Source organism: Apus apus, chromosome 5, assembly GCF_020740795.1.
Source record: "Apus apus isolate bApuApu2 chromosome 5, bApuApu2.pri.cur, whole genome shotgun sequence".
Lineage (NCBI taxonomy): Eukaryota > Metazoa > Chordata > Aves > Apodiformes > Apodidae > Apus > Apus apus.
In genome coordinates, this window is record NC_067286.1 from 28657348 (window position 1) to 28669477 (window position 12130).

Here is a 12130-nt window from a genome sequence, read left to right on the forward strand (position 1 = left end):
CAAAACAGTCTCTTCCAGTTCCCCTTGCCTTTTGAGCTCTGCAGGAACCTGCATTCCTTCCGTCTCGAAGGTGAGACATTGCTGATCACTTCCTGCACTCAGCAGTGCCACACATTTCCTGCGAAGTCCAACAGTCGCCCCAGCTTGAAACACTGGTTTCTGCGCGTGCACGAACTTAACAACAGCTCTGAGCTGTTCCATGGAGGTTAAATGGTACTAACTGGGTGATCAGAGGTGTCCTGTTTCATGTAAATTAAAGTAGGGGCTCCTTGGAGTATTTTTCCATCTTTGAACACTAGATGAGGTTTGAATCCCTTTAGCGAACAGTGCTCCGACTGCTGCCTGCAACAGAGCCTGTCACTACTGGGCCGTAAGTGTCTTTGGTAACTCTTCACATTGGCACCTCCTAGCTACAGAGCATAACCAGCTTGTAGCTCAGGGGAGGCATGTCTGACCACACTGCAGGCTGGGAAGCTCCAAGAGGAACACTCAGGCCTCAGTGCAGATGTATACAAGTGACATGGCAAGATCCCGCAAGGGCTGATCTTTTTTTTGGTAGGTGTGTTTCTAATCTTTGTCATAATTTGGAGGCACAGTGCACTGCAGCATTGGATGTTCTCTCTGGAAGAAACGGGACTCAGCAATGTCTACAGGGAAGAGCAGAGTCTCCATAGAACAAGCAAAGGAAAAAGTGATTGTATTAGTCTGCTTTTTTGTATACTCCTGCATGGTCCACTTTGTGAACCATGAAGCAATACAGTTGCTTACATCAGGTTGTAATAGTTGCCTACTCTAAAAAAAAAAAGAAGGAACATTTAGATTTTGCAGAATTGTTAGGCTTTTCCACTCTTTTTGGTTACTTTGGGACAAGGGCTGAGTGTCTAATGCAACATATTGTCTCTTAAAAACAGAGGAAGCAAAACCCCACAACTCCAAGTCTTTCTTCCCGTATTTCTCCAACGTTGCATAACACTCCAAATGCAAGCAGCATGTTTTAAACAGGTGTAGAGTTGTGCCTCACTGCTTCCTGTGTTTCATACCTGCTATCTGATTGGAATGAGAGCGCAGGTATTGAGTGCCTGTGTGTCCTGAGTCTTGATAACACCTGATTATGCATTCACTGAGTCACCAGGCCCTCGCTTTTCTTTGTCCAGAGCTGGAGTACATCTCCATCCACCTTTCTTGTCACCCACTGCTTGTACACATGTTGCAGTCATGCACTGAGCTGAGCTCCTGCTTGAGCCAAATCTACCATGCTGTTGAAGGAGGATGTTACAGTACTGGAACCAATCACAGCATAAAGAAGCCAAGAAATGCATGAATAAGGGAGTTGTGTTTAAATCATCACATCAAATAAAAGAAAAACCCAAATAAACGTGAAGAGAACGTGACATTTCCTCTTTGATGTTCTGTGCTGGGAAGGTTTCAATCTCTTTTTAAAGCTCCTCCTCCTCCCCCTTGCTTCTTACGGGATTGTATCCAATATTCCAATGTTCATGTAATGCCTTGACTTTGCTATCATTCTTCTTGGGATAATTATAGGTTAGTATAATGTACCTATTGTTCTGTTCCACAAAGCAGCACTGTCATACGGATGGCAGGGGTGGAGTGGGGGGGATCTCAGTGTGTTCTCCTGCAACCACACTGTGTCTTTAATTAGCGTTCTTCCTTGTCTTTCTTTTTTTATTTTAATTTTTTTTTCTTCCCATGGTGAATGCTGAGCACTTACTCTTCTTAAACTGTTGGTTTCTTTTTCTAGTCACACTGGTGCCCTGTTGTTTTTTTTTGTTTTGTTTTGGCTGAATTCATTCCCACCATAGCAGGTTTGCCTTTCAGATGAAAATAACGTGAAACCCAGGTTATCATCTATTGGTATTTACAGAGAAAGCACACAAATGATTCTTTACCAAACATTTTCAGTTCAGTCTCTGTTACCTTGCATGATTTTTCCTAAAATCAGACAGAAGAAAAAACCTGCCCTGTGCCCAGGGGCTCCACTCTGCATTTGGGCCCTGCTACACAAGGCACCATGTAAACATGTACTGACATAGTCCCTGACTTGGAGTGCTCACACCTTTTCTGTAACAGCATTTGCCTTTGCCCTCCAGGTGCAGGTGTGGGAGACTGTTGAGTGTTGTGAAGTGTTTTTGGTGCTGGGGCTCCACTTCTGTTTGCTAGACAAGGTGCTAAGTATGTTTCTGGGTGCTTAGGAAATATTAAGGAGAAGAGCCCAGTTATATCTCCGTTGTTGTACACAGGAGATAAATGTTGGTTCAGAATTGGTGGAGAAGCTGTGTAATCAGTTGCTCACTATCGTTGCTACCTCCAAGTTAAATAATACTTGGAGCTGGTGCTGTATTTTAGCCAGGAAGGCTGTATAAGCAAATAGGTTCATCTTCATTAGCTGCTGTTTATTTCACTGTGAACTACATTTTGCCTTTGAGTCAAACAAGTGGTCTAGAGGGATGGTTCCTGATGAGCCCATCAAAGGAATATAGTAGTGGGGTGCTTTTTTATTTTTCAGGACTTCACACAACTTCCTCCTCTTTGAATATGGGTTTACCAGAATGATCAAATGGGAAACCTCCAAACTACTGCATTTTAAAGACCTATTGTTATAAAGGAGGGAATTACAGATTTTGGAAGAATCTGGTTTAAGAAACCTCTGCTAGTAATGAGTGTGCCTAAAGTGCATGCAACTTCTCTGCTATAAAAGTGGTCAAAAGTATGTTCAGAGGTCAGAATTCTGTATTCCCTTCTGCAGTCCCTGAGCTTCCCCTTGTTCCTGATGCACAAAGCCAAAACACACATTTTTCACTTGAAGGTCTTTTTTAAGATGCCTTACGTGAATCTTTGAAAAGTAGGAAGGTTCATCCAACATTCATTGCTAGGTTGCTTGTCCACAGGAAAAGACTTCTAGTATGAAGCCTTTAAAATCATTGTTGTCTTTGTACACCTTTGCAGATTAGCAAATCTGAAAAAGTGTAGTGTCCATCTGTGGGTGTGTGGCATGGAGGAAAAGGGACTTGGTAGATGGAAGTGGGCTTCTTCTTACTCTGCCCTGAGAACGCGATCTTTTAAAATCTATTTCATAATGATAATTTGTAGAACTGTGTCTCCAAAACCAAAGAACCAACACAGATGCACAATCTGGCAAGCTGCAATATTGAACAGCCAGCCTCTTTCTTCCTGGTGTAATTCCATGGACTTCAAGGGAGTTACACCAGCGGCAGTGAATGTGGCCTGAAATGCTTTGACCAAAATTTGTTGGTTTATGTCTGGTGTCCTGAGTAATGCTGAAGGGTATTTGATGCTTTAGAAAGGGATGAGCTCTCGTGGGTTCAGGGCAGCATGCTGGGAAGCCGACCCGCCCACGTGTAGTGATTCCTTTCTGGGGGTGTTCCCAGAACCCAGACACGCTTGCCAGGAGCATTTGCAAGCGGGCTGTGTTGTGTGTGTCAGAGAGGAAAAGGGATGCTCCTTACAACTGCTACTTGCCTTGTCTTTGCTTATTGTATTTCTCTGTTGTATCCTGAAGTGGAAACCACAGGTTAATCCCAGTCAAATCCTGTAAATGATTGCCCCTGTTGGACCAGACCCAGAAAAATTCCTCCTGCTGGCTTAAGCGTATTTACATACCACAGGTCATTATGAGTTGGCGTTCACCTTTGTGTTCATTCCCATGTGTCGAAGCAGAGATATTGGTTCATTTTTCTTTGTTCTTCAATATTTATTCTATTTTCTAGGTTACCTTTTTTGTGAAGAAATAAGAAAGCCAAAGGAGTTATCCCCATGGGTCCTGACATCTGCTGCAATCATTCTTACTGACTCAAAGGAGATCTAGGGAAGGAGAGGGAGCAGTCTGCCTGCAGTCTCTTGTTGTTTCTCTTTCGTGGGCCCCCACCCTGCACCCTCCTGGGCCTGCAATCCACTAACTAGCTCCTCCTGACTCCAGCTGTCATTTTTCCTTTTTATCTACTTCTCTCTCAAAGAACCAAATGTCTTCTCTTGTTGTTCCCTTAGCTGGGGTCAGAGGCTCCTTTATGTGCTTTACGATGATCAAGGTTTTTTAACTGGAAATGAGAGTGGTAATCAACTGCATGGCTGGGGAAGGGGAGAGATTAAATCCAAGAATTGCCAGTGATTGCCCCATGTGAAGAACAGCAGCTAGCAAAACACATGCTATCATTATGCTCTTATGATTATTTTATTCCCTTAGTTACCATAAAATGCTATCTGTAGCAGAAAGACAGGACAAAGTCCGTCCTTGTTTAGCCCTGTGGTAATCAACGGATTTTCAATGGGGTAAAATTGGGAAAATGTAGTTTTACAGTGAGGTGACTTATATTTTCAGACCTTCTTACTGAGCGATTTCAGGCAAGCGAGAAGGCAAATTGAAGATATGTTTATGTATCTTTGGATATGCTGGGATACATACAGGAGGACCTATTTTTGTTCAAAAAAGGGCAGCCATTTTTATTTGCAGTCATGACTCTATAGCCATGAGGAAGTCACTCGAGGGTGTAGTGGGGATGTGACTTCTATTGTGTCCTGATTCACAGGACTTGGTGATGTGATGGTTGGACTAGGTCATCTTAGAGGTCCTTTCCAACCATGACAAGTCTGTGAATCCACTTCATCAGCCAACTTTGGGGCATGCTGGCTGAATAAAAGTGGAGACAGGAAGGGTTCCTAGTGCTGCTTCAGTTTTTGCCCATGGTTTGTTCTTCTGTTTTATTCAAGACAGAATCAAGCTCCAGGGACTGCAACAGATTGCAAACTGTTAGGTTTCAAAGTCAAACCTATGAAAGCAAAACAGTTAATAAATGGGCTAAATTATGAGTATTGATTTTGGATTGATTAATTACTTTAATTTCAGTAGCCTGAACCTTCTCCTTCAATAAGCTCTTTTTAAAGTCTTGTCAGTCCCTCTAAAATGGCTTCAGTTGTTACAGAGCTATAGGAGGAACAGTACAAAGTGTCCTGATTCTCCTTTTTGCACTGATGGAAGTTGAAAGTTCTCTGAAGTACATAGGAACTGAGTCAGCCGTCTTCCAGAAAAGTATTTTCTTCACAAGAGAAAAACAGGCTCTATTTAGAGTTTGTTTAATTAAGGGAGACCTGGCTGGTGGAGAAAGAGGTTTCACTGAGCTCAGATTGCCAGCTTTTGCTCAGATGTGTGTTAGGGACTAACACGCTAGTACCATTCTGTGTTTATTCTCTGGGCATTTGATGGTGGTTTTGTTAATTATTTCAAAATCTGTTACTTTCTTAGCAACTCCAGCTCCTGGAAGGTAGGGACTGCATGAAGATTTCAGTTTTGCAACTGAAATTTCTGACTTGCTGGCTGCAGAAATATCTACATCCAAAATAATCTTCCAGTTCAGAAACGTGACCCAACTTACGATTTTTTGACTGGTTTGATTTGGAAGTACTCTACGTACCAGGTACAGGTGGTAGCTGAAATACAGAAAGAAAGATGGGAATATCAAGATAAAAAAAGACTTCTCTACCATAAGTCTGGGGTTAAGTTACTTGAACTTGGACTTAATCCCCCTCCTGCCTATTTTTCCAGTTAATATAGATGTGCCTGAATCTCAAGTTTAAGTTGGAAGCTGTTAGGAAAGTTTCAGTCAAATAACACATGTGAAGCTCCTGAATCTAGGGAGATGAGGTTTTGTGCCTTACCTGACTTTTCCTGCTCCCTTCTACAATGATGTTTCAGCTCTAGAATTTGGAATGGGCCTTATATATAGTTTTAAGGTCTATTTGTCCCTTGTATATATTGTGATTTGAAAAGAAGGATGGATAGGAGTCCACAGTTCTAGAGATGCTTGTCAACTGTCTTCCTTGTTTCCTTCTTTGCCTTTCTCTGTAGCACGGGACATGGATCACCTCCTGGAACTATGTAAGCACATTTATCCCTTGAATCCCTTAGAACTGTGCATGCCCTGTAACAGTGATGTCTTTTTATCTTTCTGGGGCAGATTATAGTACTTGAGAGTGCTGGTCTTTTTTACTATAGATCTTAAGGCTTTTTAGAATACTGAGAATTTGTACCCAGTTTTTTGTGGATCACTGTGTGCTAAATACCTTATACACTATTTTCTTTGGTTGCTGGAGCCTGGGCTCCATCTTTCAGTGTGTAACTTCCAGTCCTTTGTTGTTCAAAGACACACAGTCCTTGATGTGTGGTGTTCCATTTACTGCTCCCTTTGCACTCTTTCCTTGCCATCTTTCCTTCCTTATTCAAATTTATCATTCCCAATGGTATTGCTGTTTTGCTCAGTGGGTGCCATGGTTAACAGTTTCCCCATTGGACTGATTTGGATTGATACCTGTCGCTTCAACCCTTTGAACAAATCCCTCAATGCACAGGCAAATATCAACACCGAAGCTGTGGCCTCGTTCTTCTTCCATCTTTTGCAGTCTTTTTACCTTAGCAAAGTGAGTGTAAAATACTAGGAAAAACCAGAATGGAGTGCTCAGTCTATGCAAGCTTTAATGACAATCACATGTACAACTGCATGAGTAAATTACGTTTCTGGAGTTCAGATTCAGGCCTTAAATCTAGACTTAAGTTAAAATTTATTTTTTCCTAATTTACCTGTCACTGCAAGAGTATATGTTTGAGAAAATCAAGCAGCATTTTTTCTACTTCCACATTTTTTTCTGTGCTGTTGCTGTCCTCAAATATATTGACAGTTGCAATCACATAGAAAGATAGCCAGTGTAGTCCTTCAGGACAAAACATAAACATGTCCCACAAATTACTATAGAACATACAAACCTGAAGGAAGCAGATAATTGCAGAAACTATATTTTTACTGCAATTTTTAGAAAACTAACAACTCTCTGAAAAGTGGATATTGCTAGAAGTTTGTCCTCTTCTTTCTGCAGAACCATGTGTTCTGGGATCCTTTCTTCACTATTTTATCAAGATTTTCTCTTTTATGTAGGTAGAATTAACAGAAAACAGAAAAGCAAACAAACCTAAGCAAAAGCATGCAGCATAAGGATTCTGAAAAGTCTCAGATTTTGGATATTAAAAATAACCTCAGAAACATGTCAGCCTATAGTAAATTATAACCATACCTTCTATCACCTTAGATCCTCTAGGAATTTTTCACCGCAGATGCTGGCCAGATGCTGCAGCAGTTTCCAGCTGTTTCTCTACTTATGGATGCATAAGGCAAAACTGAGAAACCTCATCAGCTGATGGACAAACTTATGAAGGGTGAAATGGAGTAGGAGCTGCTTAGTGGGGAGATAAATTCATCTAACATGTTGCTAAGTGAAGACATACATGCCAGCTGTTTGTCAGCTGGTTTCAGCCTGAAGGTTCAGTTTCCTTTTACATGCTCTGTACTTGTACTGCTCTTCCTTCCTTCAGTCTTTTGGCTTGCTAGACCAAAAGGGTATAAGAGAGAGAAAGACAGCCCTGAACTTACCATTCATATACATGTATAATTTTCTTATAATTGAACTTCTTTCTGGCAAGAAGTTACGTGGCAAGCAAGAGAGGAGATCCCCCAGCTCTTCATTGCCCCCACAACAAGAAGGACCTGGTATCATATCTAAAGACATAAAATATCAAATAAACACAAGACATTCTTTGAATTTAAAAAACAAAGGTGAGTTCCTATAGCTCCTCCAAAGTAAAATATTAAAAGAAATCCATGGCACCCTTATGAACAGGAATCTCCCTGTGGCAGTGAGTAATTTTTAAGTCTATGCCACCTGTCTGTGTATAGACAACACTATAGATTAGTGATAGTCAAACCTGAAAAGTTTGGTTCTTGAATGAGCAGAGAGGAAGTGACATAATCACCAAGGTGTGGTGACCTGATGCTATGCTGTGATGTGTTGTTCTGCATGCTTTGTCATAATTTTTATGTATTGATGGTAAGTTGTTAGCAGATGCCTTAGTGCAGTGTCAGATCATGATTAGCTGGTAGGACTCTGCTATTGTGTTTTCTTCCTGACTGCTGGTGAAGAGAGTTGCTTCCCATCTCTCCATCTTTCTGCCTCTGTCTTTGACTACATCAAAGAGTAAAGAACAATATCAAGTGCTTTGAAATGTTGGCTAAGCCTTCTTGTTTGTTGAGCAAAGAGAGGTTCCGATTAAGCCTACACATTCCTCCAGAACCCACATGTGATGTTTTAAGGAACTCAGGTTGAGCATTGTTGAGCTGTGTAACATCTCAAATTATTTTCTGACTTTTGCAAAAATGTCCTGTTTTCCGCTGAGTGACGTGGTGCTATCTCCTAGTCTTTATGTTGAGAAAGATTTGGTGTGTAACTGCTTAGTCTCTGTTGGACAAAAACGTGAAGGAAAGAATCTCTGTAGAGCTTTTCTCTCATAACTCTCACCAAAGATGATGACATTTTTTAGTATTTAGGGCATATGGCATGCAGTTCTCTTTGGGGAGAAGAGTAGAGAGTGTATGTTTGGATAAAAAGGAGATAATAACTGTTTTGCATGTGATAGAGCCAACAGTGTTGCTGTCAGCTAGTAGTGGTTTCTAATCTAACCACAATGGTGAGCCCCGGTTGAAGGCAGAGGAGGCATTTTACCTGCCTGCTTTGTGCTCAGTAGCAACTACACCAAGATGAGTCATCTGTGTGTGATGGTCCTCAGAAGCAGAAGACTTCCATACCCTCTTTATGTTGTGATCTTTTTGCAGATCCTTCAATTTTCTTTGCTTCTCAACTCCTGCCATTGCAGGGATTCTTCCCTTCCCCCTTCCATTGCCTTGGAGCTGTTTTGCTTCTTCTGATGAATGTCAAGTGCTTTGGGCCTGAAGCCCTAATGAGTGGGGCAAGCACTTGGATCTACCCCTGAGACAGAGCGGAGCCAGCAAAGAAGGGTTTTTTTAAGTTGTGTGGTGACAAGCCTTCCCCCTCCGCCCCCGCTCCCTTTTTGTTCCCAGAGGATAGCTGAGGAAGTTTGTTGTGCCAAATGCTTGGAATGTGGTTTTTCTCCTCTTCCTTCCCCTTCAAAACAGAAAGAGAAAACTTTATACTGTGAATTGTGTTAATTGGGAAACATAAATCCAAACTGTAGTGCAGTGTTATTTGGCCTAGGTGCCTATTGAAGTTTAATGAGGGAAGAACAGCTTTCTCTTGCACTCCCCTCTTATGCTTTTCCCACATCAAACTCCTTGTGGTACAGTCTGGTTCAGATGGGAGTAGGGGAATGCCAGGGAGAGCATGTGCAGTGGTCCAAACTTCTCATGGATCTGAAAGCAATACGTGACTCCTTTAAAATAATGCAGCCAGAGGGAGGCGTGGACGTTTTCCCAGGCTGAAGTGAGTTTTGTTGCCAGCATAGGAGAAAGACAGAGATATTCCTCTGGCTACCTGTCAGAAGTGGCTGCAAGCCCATTTGAGGCAAATCCACACTGCAACAGAGATTTTATGGCCCATGTGCCCTGACCATGTATGTCTGGTCTGGTGTCCCATATGGGATGTTAGGGGATTTTTTACTTCTTGTGTCAGGCCTGATACTTTCTGAGAACTTCATGATGAAGAGATTTCTCATTACATCCAGAACAGAAAATAAGAATCCTCTCCCTGTCCCAGCCATGGTACTAGAAGTAAATTGGTGCCCATCGGCTTGTACAGGTTCTAATGGAGTCCTTTACACAAAAAGCCAACCTGGCAGGGCCTTGATCAGAGCATGAATAGGAGTGTAATAACCCACTGATTATGATAACATATACTGTAGCAGATATGCACAAGTTAATCTGAAATGGTTCTGGAGTGAATGCCAAAAGCAAAAGCTTCTCTTTGGCACTAATGTTTCAAGAAGAAAGGCAATTGACACAGTGGAAGAAACGTAGATTGAGAGGGTAGCAGACAGAGAGCTGAAACAGAGGGTCTTGCAAGTCCCAAAAAGGTATTAAAAACAATACTGATTGTTTCTGAGGTCTGCTGCAATGAAATAATAAAACTTATTCTCTGGTAAAAATACTTCTCAATGTGGTGCAAGGCTAGCATTCATCCTTCGGTTCTGGATAACATAACATTACTCCAGGAAGTATTTTAACCTGCTGATAATATTTTACTGGTTTTGTGTGCAAGCTCATCAATGTTTGTGTGGTATTAAGTATTAAAACTCTTATTTTTATCAACTCCACCAGTCCTTACTGATGCAGCACTGGAAGTCTGGGAAGAACTGCTTGCTTTTGCTTTGAGAGATGGGATGAAAGGTTAGAGGGTTTAGATGGCGATTGCATGAGCAATGCAGGTCAGGTTACTGGTGGATTCTTCTTGCAAGATAAGTGAGAGCCCTCTGAAAGGTAATTATTGGAAAGCATAAATTCCTGAGATAACCTGTCCAAGAAGAAATACTGACAGGAGCAGAGGCCATGTGTTAAAGGCTAGCCATTACTCCAGGGCAATGGGCTAAACTCTCTCTCTCGTTTTTTCCATAACCTCTCCTTGCTCTGACAGTTGACTCCCTCAGTTCTTTTCTTTCAGTGACTTGTCAGTCTTTACCTAGTCCTGTTTATAGACCACTGTGTTGCTGCTCTACATTCTATACTAATTGGGGTGCAGACAAATGGACACACAGGATGCAATTTAGTTCCATGTCCAAATTATTGTTTAGTAATTGTCTTTGCTTGTCATTCTCATTGTCACTGCAGTGTTCAGGTAGCTTTTACAGCATGTTTGGAAAAAACAAAGGTTGCTCTTGTATTTCTTTAACTGATTTTTGTATAGAAGAGCCTCAGCTAGCTTTCAGGGATGACATGAGTCAACTTTGCCTCTGAATGAAGAAAATTACTAGATTGCAGTTGGGGAAGAAAGTCTTGAAGAACAAGAGAACAAATTTTAGAAAAAAAGATGGAGCAAAACTGGGAAATAAGAAAAGTGCCTTCTCTTTCTCTCTGGCTTTGTTATGCAAACTCTCTGTGTCTCATCTGTAATGTAGAGATAATGATATCTACTCAGATCCCATTTCCACTGGTTGATTGATTAATGACTGTCTCACGATCCCTAGCTTACACTTTTGTGACCTACAGCTGTAACTACTGCATTGTATTACATTTCAGAAAGAAGATGGAAGTAATGTGTTAGCTCTGGCTGGTTCCAGCTTGGAAAACATGATAAACTGACGTGAACAGGCTTGCCCACGTGTACCTGCTTCTGACACCTCCTTCTAAAAGTGCATTGAAGCATGTGCTGCCATGTCTGTTCGGCAAGATATTAAAATATCTGCCCACCTTTTAATTGAAAGGGACCTGCACACTCAATAAGGTGCTTTGCTGAACTGGGACCTGATGCTTGGTCACAGGCAAGGTTTCATCATCAGTCTTTGAAGATCTCTGTGGACACACAGGGCCAAAGATGGATCTGACATTTACCCTAGCATGGTTGAGATATCCATTAAACAACTGGAGTCTTTAAGAATAGTGAAACTTGCCAAAGGAGTAAGTTTCTTGGGAGGATCTTTGTTGTACAGTGATAATCACAGCAACACACTTCTAAAAGCTTTGCTAGTTGCTAAGTGAATTAAAAGGCTTTTCTATTTGCTTTAACTGTTCTACAGTAATAATTACCTCAGTCTGCTACTTGAGTTAAGGTAGTGCTGAGAACAGGAGCCAAGCTGGAAGAAAAACACATGCAAGGGATGTTGGTGTATAGGGGAACAACCATCAGATATTTGAGTTTCTGAAAGCTAGTTGTGGTGACTGCTTTTTCTTGACTATATCGAACTGTTCCTCTTATTTGCTGCATAAGTTTCTACAGAAACAAGGACAGAGGTTTTTGAAATAGCACTCTTTAGAGTTAAAGCAATGTGTGTGTTTGCTCCCATGGGATGTGCTCCAGGTGCAGAAGATCCTGTGTTAACCTTTCAGTCAGTTCAAGTGTGCTTTCAATACAAGGTATTCTTTATGCTAAGGGAACTGTGAGATGATGTATTGGAGGACACAGTGCATCTGTTTCACCTGTTACTCCTACCTTCTGCTGTTCCTTTTTGAGGAGTAATAATGGTACTTCAGCAGAGGAATGCCCATAATCTGCCCTACTTCCATGTGTGGGTAGAACTGGGGGAAGGAGGTGAGAAAAGGAAATCTAACTCACAGTCCTCTTGGGAATTCCCCTATGTAGCATGAGTCAA

The 12130-nt window shown here is 41.6% G+C and overlaps 1 protein-coding gene across 7 annotated transcripts in view; it reads left to right on the forward strand.

Annotated features, from left to right (window-relative positions):
• Nucleotides 1-12130, forward strand: part of DPF3 (double PHD fingers 3) — a 178127-nt gene that overhangs the window by 48118 nt on the left and 117879 nt on the right. Inside the window, exon 2 of one of the 7 annotated variants that reach the window (XM_051620438.1) lies at nucleotides 5879-5908. The exons of the other annotated variants lie outside the window; for them this stretch is intronic. The gene's annotated coding sequence lies outside the window, so the exon portion shown is untranslated. The remainder of the gene's footprint in view (nucleotides 1-5878; nucleotides 5909-12130) is intronic. 7 annotated transcript variants of the gene reach the window in all.